Genomic DNA, 13,748 nt, shown 5'->3' with positions numbered 1-13,748 from the left:
ATGCTTCCACCTTGATGATAATGGACTGAGCCTCTGACCTGTAAGCCAGCTCCAATTAAATGTTGTCTTTTATAAGAGTTGCCTTGGTCATGGTGTCTGTTCACAGTAGTAAAACCCTAAGTAAGACACAGTCCCTCCCTCACATCACTCTTCCCTTCATCTTCTCTCCTTTTTACTTCTGAGAATAGGGAGGCCTCCTTGGGAATCACCCTATGCTAGTACCTCCAGTCACTGCAGGACTAGGTACATCCTCTTCCACTGAGTCCATTCAAGGCAGCCCAGTTAGGGAATCAAGATCCACAGAAAGGCAACAGAGTCACAACTCCAGTTGTTGGGGGATCCACATGATGACCAAGCTGTACATCTGCTACATATGTGTGGGGTGAGGAAGCTAGGTTCATTCGTATGCTCTTTGGTTGATGATTCAGTCTCTGGGACACCCCCCCCCCCAGGAGTCCAGGTTAGTTGACTCTGTTGGTCTGCTTGTAGAGTCCCTATCTCCTCCAGGTTCCTCAATCTCTTCCCTATCTCTTCCATAAGACTTCACATGCTCAGTCTAATATTTGGCTGTGAGTCTCTGTATCTGTTTCAGGTAGCTGCTGGGTGGAGCCTCTCAGAGGACAGTTACACTAGGCTCCTTTCAGTGAATTCAGGCTGACAGAAACAAACACAGCCTGAGGCTCTAAGATAACTGAAGGAAGAATACAGGCTAGAAATGTGAACATATAGATCTTCTGAGGATAGCTCTGCACATTCCCTGACTAATTGTCAAGTGTTGCTTCTACACTCATATATGTCTGTCTCTCGAAGGGCATGTGTGTATCCAGGCCAGCCATAACAAATATAGCTGTTAGTGGTATCTTCATATGTGGGATCATTGTGACAAGGCTTTGACCAGCAAAGAGGCATCAGAGTCTCACAGTGTGTCCCCGTGAACCTAATTACCTGCATAGACAAGTAGTAAATTTCTCCATCCATACATAGACCTCCATGGAGATATGGCTGACTGGTGCATTCATCAAAGTTGAGTTGATGGTGGTCTCCAAGAAATCCAGGTACACAGTTACAGAAGTCAGCCCCAAGAGCATCCCGACATGTGGAGCCATGTAGATATGACTGTGATCCATATTAATCAATTTCCAACTCACGGTTCACACTGGAGTACTCTTGAGAATGAACACATGTGTATCTTCCTATCTCATTGAGGCATACAGCCTCATTCATGCAGGGATCAGAAACACATTCATCCACTTCCAAGTCACAACGCCTGCCTTGATATCCAAGAACACAGATGCAGGAGTAGCCATTGATTCCATCCTGGCACATAGCCTGAGGATAGTGAGGGCTGGAAGCACACACATTCTGATCTGTCTCAGAATCTTCCCACATATCCAGCAGGGCAGATGCAGACAGAGTGCTTAGGGTCTTTGTGGCAGTTACATCCATGTTGGCAGGCATTCCCTCCATGGGAATTAGTGTCAATTTCACAGGTCAGGCCTATGTACTCAGGAGGACATTGCCACAGGAAGCCTTTCCTTCTGGGTATTCACAGAAGTGACAATTCCTTGGCATGGACTAGAGAAACAAGGATCTTTTAGATCTTCAATCTTTGAATTATTGGCTGTGTCAAAGCAACAATTCTGTTGTGAAAAACTCACACATAGAATTGTTTTGGCAAGAATTTAAGAAGTACCTGGTATTGTTTTTTGTTTTTTATTGCAAAATGGATCCTGGCACCTCAAGTCCTTATAGGATTAGGTGTATCCTTTCCCACTGAGGCCAGACAAGATACCCAGTTAGGGGAGCAGGATCCACAGGAAGGCAACAGAGTCAGGAGTAAGTCCCCACTCCAGTTGTTAGGGACTCACATGAAGATCATACTGAACATCTGCTACATATGTGTGTGTGGGGGGGCTAGTCTAGTCCTTGTATGCTCTTTGGTTGATGCTTCCATCAATCTTTGGGAGTCCCCACTAGGGTCCAGGTTAGTTGGCTCTGTTGGTCTTCTTATGGAATTCCTATCCCCTCCAGGTTCCTAAATCCTTGTAGAAGAGTTGCTTCTACAAGACATCCCAAGCTCTTCTAATGTTTGAGTGTGGATCTCTGCATCTGTGTTGATCAGCTATTGGGTGAAGCCTTTCAGGGAACAGTTATGATAGGTTCCTGTCTGCAATTATATCAGAGTATCATCATTAATATAGCATCAGAGATTGATTTTTTCCATGGGATGAATCTCAAGTTAGGCCAGTCATTGATTGGCTGTTCCCTCAGTCTCTGCAAAAATCTTTGTCCCTGTACTTCTTATATGCAGGTCACAATTTGGGTTCAAGGTTTTATGGATGAGTTGGTGTCTTTATTCCTCCTCTAAGAGTCCTGACTGTTTACAAGAATTGACACTTCAGGCTCCATATTCCCCACTCCTAGGATTCTCAGCTAGAGTTACCCTCCTAGATTCCCTGGAGCCTCCCCCATCACAAGTCTCTGGCATGTCCTAGAGATGCTTTCCTACCATGTCTGTTCACTCTTCTAGCTCTCTCCCCAGCTCTCTCTACATCAGATCCTCCCACACAGTTCCCTTCCTCCATTCACTTTTGATGGTAATTCTATTTTCTCTTCTGAGTGAGATTCAATCATCTTCCTCTGGGCTTTCCCTGTTTTTAGCTTCTTTGGGTCTGTGGATTGTAGCATGGGTATGCTCTACTTTATGATCCTTATCTACTTATATGTGAGTATATTTTACAATTGTCAATTGTTACTGGTCAGTCACAAATAAATAGAACAACGGGGTAAACTTTTATCTATTGGAAAATATGGGTGAAACTTATGTAGGGAAAAGAATTGTTTGATGTAAATTTTGTTGTGCTACTGAATGGTTTGTAATGAGCTTCTGCATCATTTAATCAGATGTGTTGGCACACTGACCCAATTGTATGATTAGCTTGAGCAGTCACTGTATGTAGCTCATATTTTTGGTCATATAAACTATGGTGTGAGGTAAAATGGTTCTCATTTTTGAGTTTCTGGGGTTTGTTGTTTTTGTTTTTGTTTTGTTTCTTGCTAAGTATAAAATTGATAAGCATGAGGAAAACATTCTACAGGTTAGAATTTATAAGAAAGTGCTTAACACATTTGCTATATGAAGGATAAATTTCCCTGTACTTCTTTCCCTTTACAAATTGTTTAGGTACAGAATGGTATGGAGTTTGTCTGCAGATGACAAACACGTAAACTAACAACCTAGCCGTCACTTACATCTCCTATCCTAAAGGAAAACCAATTAAGCAGTTGTTACATATGAAGCTGTTACATATATTAGGATTCATTATTGTTTTACATACCCTGGGGAGAGACTTACAAAATGTTTTTTTCTACAGTGATTCAACTGAATTGACACTAATGTCTATGTGAATAAATTATCTGCATATAAAGATTATAAGCCCTAGTAAAAATAAAGAAAAATAGCCTCACTTAGCAAACTAAGCATTTTTCTAAGATTTAAAAAACCATCCCCAGAATTTGACAGATAAAAGCAACATCATGTACATATGTTTTATAGAAACTAACTATATGTTTTACATATCCAATTGTTCAAGTTGCTTTATAATTGTTACCAAGTTAACTGTTATATAACAATAAAAACAAATTATAGATACATCTCTGCCTTTTTCTATTGGATCGTCTTTACCGGGTTAGTTGACTAATTCAGGTTCATGTGGGTTAGTTACATTTATCCCTATTCTCTGGTCTCTTACTCCAATTGTAAGATTAGTCACATTTAAAATATGAAAATACACTAACGTTTTTTGCAAAATCTATTGCACGAATATCTGTGTACTTCTGGCAATAGAACTGTGTAATTCTGATAAGTTCACAGGGAAAGAGACAGGGCATAAACTGAGTGATAGGAGGTACAGATCAATTATAAGAGAAGATATTTATTAACCAAATGCCTCCAGGCACAGAACAAGGAGATTTGATGAATTGTCACCATCTCCTTGTATATCTTTAATCAATATTCTATTAACTACTGCTACCTTTATATATTAAATTTAGGTCAATCAACATTATTTTGCATTTCATTTTCACCTACACTAGCCAGAAAATTATACTATTTGCCTTTTGTTGATGAGGTTTTTTATTTTTTAATGTACAGTCTACATAAAATCCCCATTAATCACAAATTTCATTTCATGTTATAAAACCTCATCAATGGTATAAATTAAATAATTGAGCCATTTCAATTTTCCTTTTCAATTGAGCAGAATGAAGCAAAGAGCAGAAAGCCCTGAGCTCTGAGTTTTTCCTTGCTTTAGGGTAATAGGCACTACAGAACTTTACAGTCGCTTCCCATCTCCATATGCCACGATTTCTATCTTCATCAGGAATGCACGTTTGAATAAGCGGCTTATGATGTAGCTCCACTGCTCAGCTAGATGACAGTAGCCTGATGCTGTCCTACAGCGTGTGTGTGATTTAAAAGATGAAAATAGCGAGGAACCAGTCATTCAAGCTTCTGATATTTACTTTTAAATGGATGTTGTTGATTGTTTAAGATAACGTAAACTCTCTTTTGCCTAATGAGGACATAATTAAGATTCTGCTCGCAGCCAACCATTGGACTGAGAACCAGGTACCCGATGCAGGAGATGGAGAAGGGACTGAAGGAGCTGAGGGGATTTGCAACCCCATGCAGGTAGCATGCAGAGTCTACTGGCCAGTCGCCCAAGAGCTCCCATGGACTGGACTACCAACCAAAGAGTACACATGGAGGGATCCATGGCTCTGGCCACATATGTGGCAGAGAATAGCCTTGTTGGACATAAGTGGGAGGAGGGGCCCTTGGGCCTGAGGGTATTCGAAGCCCCATTGTAGGGCAATGCTAGGATGGGAAGATAGGAGTGGGTGGGTGCATAGTGGAGCTCCCTCATAGAGGCAGGGGAAGGGAGGGTAGGATAGAGGATTTCTGAAGGGGAGATCTGTAAAGAGGAGAACAATTGAAATGTAAAAAAAGAAAATATCCAACAACAACAACAAAAAAGATTCTCTGCTCTTCTCCAAATCAAGGTATGGTATACAATAAAAAATGAACATTTTCTTGGTTGGTGGTGAAATATGCTTTTTTGTTGGGAATGTTAATTTTTCAGACTTGGTGACCTCCTTTGCTCAACAAATATGAAATGCAAATATACTATACATGCCTTTATGAATATATTTTATTTCATTTATATTACACCTATCAGAATCTTATTAATGCATTTCAATAAAACACACTTTAGTAATCAGTTGTCTTTTCACATAGCAACCTTTTCATCATGGTTTACTCAATGTTGAATCTGTAACAAAAATTCTGAGAATATTTATATTTAAGAACTCAATATAGGCTTTAAAAATTCATATAATAAGAGCTAGAGAGATTGGTTAGCTGTTAGGAGCACTTACTGCCATATCCAACGACCAAGGGTGGGGTCCTAGATCTCAATGTGGAGACTCTGGAGACTCACAACTGCCCACAATTTTAGTTCCAAGGGATCTTAGCCCTCTTTTGGGTTCTGTGGGTACTGCATGTATGGAGTACACATACAGAAAATCAGACACACAGACATACAATAAACAACTGATATTTTAATAAAATAAATTGTAATACCCTGTTTAATCATAAGAAAACTACAGAGCAATGGTTCTCAACCATCTTCTTTCTTTCTTTCTTTCTTTCTTTCTTTCTTTCTTTCTTTCTTTCTTTGGATATTTTATTTACATTTCAGATGTTATCCCCTTTCCCCCTTTCCCCTCCTCCCCACCCAGAAACCCCCTATCCCATCCCCCTCCTCCTGCTTTTATGAGGATGTTCCCCCACCCACCCACCCACTCACACCTCCCTACCCTTGAATTCCCCTACACTGGGGCATCCAGCCTTCATGGGAACAAGGATCTCCTCTACCATCAATGCCCAACAAGGTCATCCTCTCCTACATATACAGCTGGAGCCATGGGTCCCTCCTAATGTGCTCCCAGTCTGGTGGTTTAGACCCTGGGAGCTCTGGTTGGTTGGTATTGTTGCTCTGCCCATGGGATGCAAACTCTTTCAGTTCCTTCAGTCTTCTCTCTCACTCCTCAATTGAGAACCCCATGATGAGTTCAATGATTAGCTGTGAGCATCTGCCTCTGAATATGTCAGATTCTGGCAGACCTCTAAGGAGACAGCTATATCAGGCTCCTTTCAGTGTGCGCTTCCTGGCAACCACATCAGTGACTACCTTTGTGACTGCACATGGGATGGATACCCAGGTGGAACGGTCTCCAGACTACCCCTCCTTCAGTTTCTGTCCCACACTTTGTCTCCATATTTGCTTCCATGAGTATTTTGTTACTCCTTCTAAGAAGGACCGAAGCACCCACACTTTGGTCTTCCTTCTTCATGAGCTTCATGTGGTCTGTGAGTTGTATCTTGGGTATTGTGGGCTTTTTGGTTCTCAACCTTTCTAATGCTATGATGTTTTAACACAGTTCCTTATGTTGTGGTGACCATGCTCCCTAACCGTAAACTTATTTTTCTTGTCACTGTATAACTGTAATTTTGCTACTGCTGTCAATTGTAATGAAATATATATGTAAGATAACTAATATCTGTATGTGAGATATGTAATATGTAAGATAACTTATATGTAAGATAACTAATAGTTGATGCCCTAAGGGGTTGTGACCCATAAGTTGAGAATTTCTGTTGTAGAGGAAATATACTGTAAAAGCTATTGATAAACCTCAAACCTTAGAGGAGAAAAAGGGACATGTGTTGGGGAAAGCACATGTCTGTTACTTGCATTTCTATGGGCTCAGATCACAAATTCTTCTCATTTATTATAATACTTGTTAGAAGATGGATGGGCCCCACATTGTTAAAAGAGGCAGAGACAGTCAGAGAGTATGTTTAGTTCTATTGATTTTTTTTCAGCTATTTTGCTCTAGGATTATTATCTTCTAAAATGTTTAGTATGTTCGATTCCACATGATTCAAGTGATTATAGATTTACGTGAGAAAATCCTATGCAGTAGAGATTATGTTGCCTCTAAGACAGTTAAGAAGTGATGATTTATTAATCTGACTTTGGGCCCTTGGTATTGAGAGTAACATGTCTCTATATGTGTTTATAATTTTATTAAATTAATAATTGAATATACAATCAGCTAAACTTAGCAATATTAAATAAAGTTGATTAAACCACATTATAAATATAAATATATTTACTCTTTGTAGCTGAAGCGATGGCTCAGTGCTTACTAATTCTTGACACTCTTTCAGAAAACCTGAGTTTGGTTCCAAGCACTCAAGTTGAGTGGCTCACAAATGCCTGCAACCTCACTTCCAGAGGATTCAATAGCCTTTCTTAGTCTCTGAGTGGACCTATGCACATGTGATAAACAGATACATACATGTTACACACACAGACACACATATGTGCACACACATACACACATGTGCACACATGTGCTCTACACCTCTGTAGAGCAAAATGAGAAGTTACTTCTGACAATAGGTGTACTCATGAGCCATATTCTGTGTAATAGTAAAATGTTACTCATATAAATTTTAAATCCAGTAAGCTTCCAGTCACCAGACATTGAGAATAGGTCCTGATCTTTCCAGTATCCTCATTCTCTGGCTTATGCTTTCCATGCTTTCAAAAGCAATCTTTCTCTAGCCTTCATCTGAAATACCAAAAACCTCTTCACAAAACAATCATCTTTTGAGATGATTTTCATAGAATATGGCAGAAATAAAATTTGATTAGAGCATTGCAAAGCTATACAACCTTGTGTATATAATGTGTACATAAATGTATATTTATGACCAAGATGAAGCCGGAAATGCTCACTGGCTGATGCTGGAACTGGTCCTGATGGGAATATCTCTGCATATGGCCAATTACTGGCTAAGTGGGGAAGGGAAAATTGGGAAATAGATTCAAGCCTAAGGTTTTGTTTCTGTTCGTTATTGAGGAAAAATTTAAATTGGTACAATTATTCAGGGCACGAGTCCCAAAATATCACTGCTTATTAAGAAAGGTGAATTTACAGAGACAAATGCCATGTTGTAATTAGCCAAACTGTGTTCACTTAATAACTGCTTTTCATTGTTTTACATAGTTATTTCAACTTTTGGGTAGAAATGCTATGTTGAACACAAAATTTAACTTAAACCACTGTAAAATATCACTTAAAATTGCAGAGGGGTTCAAAGCAATCTGTGACAGGAAATGTGCTCAGAATACTGGAAGCTGAAGTGTGTGGTCAAGTAGTCACTACTATGACACAGTAGAAGGAATGGATATCAGTCCACTGACAGGGAAAGCTGATGAATCATCAATGCGAGAGGCAGTTAGACATGTGGATTCACTTAAACTTACCTCATGCCTTATTATACAACACTCTGGAGTGGTAGATGGAGATTGCATACAGCAAAAGTAAAGTACAACTTTACTCTGAAGATGGCACTCCTGGCCATCTTACCAACCTGAAAAACAGTTGTGTGCTTTTCATGTGATGAGCCCCACATGTAGAGATTGTTAATATCACATTTCCAAGAGGAATAGCTCACAGCAAAGACTGCGACTGTGACACTCATTATGGCAAAGGCATCTTGTGGTCTTTTCAGTCCTGGGTGAAATCTGATTAGATCTTACCATGGAGTTTGATATCTCTAGATATTTCAAAAATGACCTTCTCGAGGACACTGAAACCTGCAAATAGAAGAACAAATGATAAGGTTTCATGGGATCATAACATACATATCTTTGGCTCATTTTATAGGATGTACTCTTTCAGGGTCTTTACTACTATTAGTCCATTTTTATGAAGAACAAGTATTTTTGATAATCTTTGTGCATAAGGGACCTGAAACACTGACAGAGCTGCATCCTCAAAGTCATATGACAATATGGATGTAGATATATCAGATCTATACTACGTGTGGATGTCCACTGCAATGGGACATTATTGAACCCTGGAAATATGTTTTTAGAAATGAATCATCATGTTGCTATGTAAAGACACAACATATTTATGCAAACCTAGGTGTTAAAGATTAATCACTCCATACGGCCGGTTTAAGAAACAGTATTTTTATTAATTCCTTCAGAAATTCCTACAATGAATTTGATCACATTTATGCTCACCTCTCTTGCTAACTCTTCCCATAACCGCTTATGATCTCAACCTTCTTTCCTAATTTCATATCCTTAAAGAAGAAAAACAATGCAGATTCCAGTTTGTGCTGGCCGTATACTCTTGAATATAGAGTCTTCCCCTGGACTGTGGTTGATCAACCAGGGAATACCTTAAAAAACTACCCTGACTCTACCTCCCTCAAAGATGTCAATTGTCTGTAACTCCTCAGTTAAACATGAAGGCTCCAGAGTCTCTCTCTCCACCTATCATGCTGAGGTTTAGGTGGCTCATCCTTATGCAGATCTGGTGTAGGCTGCTGTGAGCTCATCAGTGCTGTGGTCCTGTCAATTCTGCAAGGCACTGTTTTACTCTAATCAACCACAACCTCTGGACCTTAGAATTATACTGGCCCTTCTTCAATAGCCCCTGCTTGTTGAATCCATAATGTAGGAACTCTCCAAAGTAAAGAGAATAAGAGGAAGTGGAAAAATTTGTCCTTTTGACATGTGAAAACACGAGCATTAGGAGGCTAAAGTTGGTGTCATGTCACAACATTCTATCGTAAATTCTTATAAGTACAAGAACATGCAAAAATATTGGTAAAAATACAGAATTGGAAATACATGAGGCAATATGTAACATAGTGGTGTTTTATGTGTCCAGTACTGTATAGAATACAGAGGTGTGTAATTGTATGTACTATGCTTTCACATGAATGAAAGGGTAGCTTGTTCAAACCTCCTGACCATGCACTACAATATCTTGATTGCTACAAAATCAAGAGGTTATAAGAGTTTTCCAGTTCCTATAGAATCCCAGGGAAGCACTCTCTTGTATGTGCCTCATTGGTCAAAGTCATATTATTATGTGGCATATGATCACATGTTGTAGTACTTTATGAAGTGTAAGTTTCTGGTTGTGTCATGTGGTATAGTCTCACATTATGTTTTCTGAGGCAAGACCTGAGAGAAGATGTGATGTTTGGAGAGGGTGTAAGTGGGCTCCATGGTCAGTGATGGAGCACTTACCTAGCTAGCTGTGCAATGCTTCCTTTGTCTCAATTCTTCACTGATCTTCACTTCATTGAGAGAGGCACACAGAGAACACCAGGCATTCTGGCTGGTCCTGGTTGCTCCCACTGACTCTTGCTCATTTAGATGAGGCCTGGAACCTTCTGCTTTAAGGTTCATTCAATTGAATGGCTTCATTGATATTCATGTTTGGCATCCTGACACTACTAAACTGGACTGCTAATATCCTGACAAATGGAGATTGGAATTGCCCCAGAAAACTACTGCTAAACAGGTTCACATCCCTTTGTTCTATTTACCATCTTTTCTCCCCTACCTTTAGATGGTGGATTAAAAGAGGGTTGAAGTTTTTGAGGACCCTTATTGAAGTAGGATTTGAAAAACTTAAAGCCTACAGCCTTATAATCAAGAATGAATAGGGACTTTTAAGAGAAAAGAAAATACTTTAAAATGTTATTAGCACTTTTCAGAGAGATAAGATGTTATATACATAAAATAATGACAAATTTCTTACAAGGAAGATGTTCATGAAAAAGCAAGTAATGCTTTATAGAGGAAAATTTCAAAAAGAGATTGGAAGAGAAGGCGATGTTTGAAACCTGAGCACAAGGGGACAGGGGTGCAAGTTATATAGCTATAGTGCTATGGTAGAAAGTTTACAAAAATACTTAAGGAAAAACTGTAAAGAAGGAAACAAAGTGTAGACTAAAGTACTAATGCAAAACATTCAATCTCATAAGTACAAAGACAAGGGAAATAGCAAGTAAAGGATGGACAACATGCACAGAAATTACTGAGGAAAGATACATGGAGATGAACATCAGCTCTCTTATTAAGGTCTCCAGCCAAATGTATGACGTACAGATTTAAAGCAAACCCACTGTGATGGATGCTCTAAACTTCGTGACTTCTGGTCAGTACGTGCAAGAATTGCATGTGCAGAAATGCTGTGCTTGGTACAGCATTTAATTGCCACAATGGCCAACTGAAATTGGAAGGTAATAGAACTTGCTTTGCACCCTCCCATGGGAAAGTATCTAGTTTAGTTTCTATATTCACTCCTTGGAGTAGTGGACTCCTGAAGGTAAAGAAAATGCCAAGGGTATCAGAATGAGAGGTTCCCAGAAAAATAAGACTGAAACCAGACAATGCAGGGCAGAGTTCTCGAAGATGCATCCTTTAAAAATAAAATTATTATAATGGTTTTTAAATCCAGTTTAGAAGTTTGAATTTGGGAAATTGTGTGTGTGTGTGTGTGTGTGTGTTTGTGTGTGTGTGTGTGTGTAGTGGAGAAGATATTATTTACTTCATACTACCTGAAAAAGGAATTAGAAATGGAAGACATATGATCAATGACTTGGGAATTATGAGACACTATGAAAGTTTTAGAGAAATATAGAAACAGCACTACTGATTTTAAAACCTTATCTGTGTAAATTTTTGACTGTTGAAATTACAAATAGGTATACACTTAGAAAAATCTAAATTAACCAATCATCGTTTATGTGTTGTATGCCTAAATGGTGGGACACCTTAAATATTTTCGCCATCAATTTTCAACAAGATATTTCTTTCCACAACTGAGTTATTCGCCTAGTTTTCTTGGAATTAATTCAGTTATCTTCTCATTTATTCTGAAAAACCTATCACTTTAACAATGCTTCTGGAGCTTTAGATCATTGAAACTCCAGAATCTACAGTCTCTTGTAGCTAGGTCCAGACACTTTGAACCACAAGATGATCTGTAGTTTTGAAGACACTCATGCATGCTAGTGCTGTTACAAGTGCGCCACCCCCATCTTCATTATTGTATGTTGCCTTTGGTATAGATACTAAGGCACAGAAAACCTGTATTTTGAGGCATTGATGCTAACTTGATATTCCTCTTGAATAGAGGAAATCTCAGAAAGACACAGAAACTTTGTTTGTTTCTATGATTTTCCTAAACTACACAGAAGAAAGTGTGAACTAAAATTTGAATTTTTTTTGAAATATTCAACTTTTCCCATGACAATGATGAAGAGGATGGATTGCCTTCCTCGGGCAGAAGTCTCAAAGAAGAGAGTAGCCTCAGCTTTCTTTAAATACTCAGGGCAACCTAATATTATTACAGTTTTAGAACTCACTGGAGATAATTCCAACCTTGTGCAAAGATTTGTCAATTTACAAATTCACTGTCCATCTTTTATACTACAAACATTATATAAATGAATTATCAAACTTCATCTATTCCCCCATTTACTTTTCGTTATTTTCCCACTATTGCTTCACTGTGTTTTCTGGGGATTTTTTTGCACAGCATTAAAATGGTAATTAACTTATCTAACAATTATTTGATAATCTATGCTATCTATGCATTACTCAAACTCTGTTCTACAAATTGTGTATGTTTGATGATGTTGTTATGAGATTTCTACACGTGAAAACGTGGATAGTTTTCTTATATTCTGAGACATGTTGACAGGCTATTTTTCTGCTATTCAGGAAAATATTTTAAAAATTTAATATAATGCAAATCTGCAATGGTTAAAGACTATGTTCTTCTCCTTCATTCTCACCAAACACTCGCTAACTAACCCACATAACACTCAGTCCTGAAGTATTCTACTCAAGGTAAGTACCCCTAATGGGCATTATTCCATATTGATGTAGAAATACTAATCATAGTTATCTTTGTACATACCCACACTGATCATGTACTAGTTGCATGTAGTAAGCATGTTGGCTTAAAGGTTTCACCAACTCAAAATTCAGTAAGCACTGTGAAAGCCCATGCTTTCAGGACATCAATAGCTTTGAGTGTCTCCTCTCCTCTTCCCACGTCACAGGCAGTATAAAACAATATTTGTATTGATTTAATATTCATGTCAAAGTTTATCGGCAAGTATGAAATACTTTAACACTGATATTATTTGTCTTCTGTTGCTTGCTAATGGCCCATGAATGATTCCTGCCCATGTATTTTTTTTTTGAGGTCTTGCTACAATTTTGTTGTACAAGTACAAATATTTCCAGGGTTTAAAAAATTCAGTTTTACCAACACTTATTATAAAAGTGCTTAAATGTGTTTTGAGCCAATTCTGACATGATTACCAAAATGCAAAGCTGAAATAAACTTGCACTGAGAAGAGACAATCAGGCTCCTCATGAGTTGGGGGAAATGGCCCTTCTTCCCTATGCTTTCTTTCCCTGGCTTCTTGTCCCTTTAGGCCCCATTCTACTTCATCTTACTTGATTTCATATATCTTGTGAATGCTAGTATGTGAGAAAGAAAGAACAATCATAAACAGCCACTGTTGGTGTCAGCATGCTGTTTCCATAGAGCAGGTGTTTCCTTTGCAGTTTGCTTATTACTACTGATTGATATAAGGAAGATAAGCTGTGTAAGACAGAGTTCTGCATTGTGGCCTGTTTCTTAGCCAATGGATTAATGCCATCAATTTGTGCTAATTTGCTTGTTTCCATAATTCTGATGTTTCCTTTATAATTTACTACCCCTTACTAGTTAAGAGAGAGAGAGAGAGAGAGAGAGAGAGAGAGAGAGAGAGAGAGAGA

General features: G+C 38.5%; 1 pseudogene; it reads right to left on the bottom strand.

The window, feature by feature from the left end:
* Positions 1-624: 624 nt before the first annotated feature.
* LOC114638163 lies at positions 625-1,701 on the bottom strand (annotated as a pseudogene).
* Between the last annotated feature and the right edge of the window lie 12,047 nt (positions 1,702-13,748).

The sequence above is a fragment of the Grammomys surdaster genome, unplaced genomic scaffold (assembly GCF_004785775.1).
Source record: "Grammomys surdaster isolate TR1022 unplaced genomic scaffold, NIH_TR_1.0 125548, whole genome shotgun sequence".
In the NCBI taxonomy this organism is placed as follows: Eukaryota; Metazoa; Chordata; class Mammalia; order Rodentia; family Muridae; genus Grammomys; species Grammomys surdaster.
The sequence above is the reverse complement of the archived record's forward strand: the minus strand, read 5'-3'. Positions and strand labels throughout refer to the sequence as shown.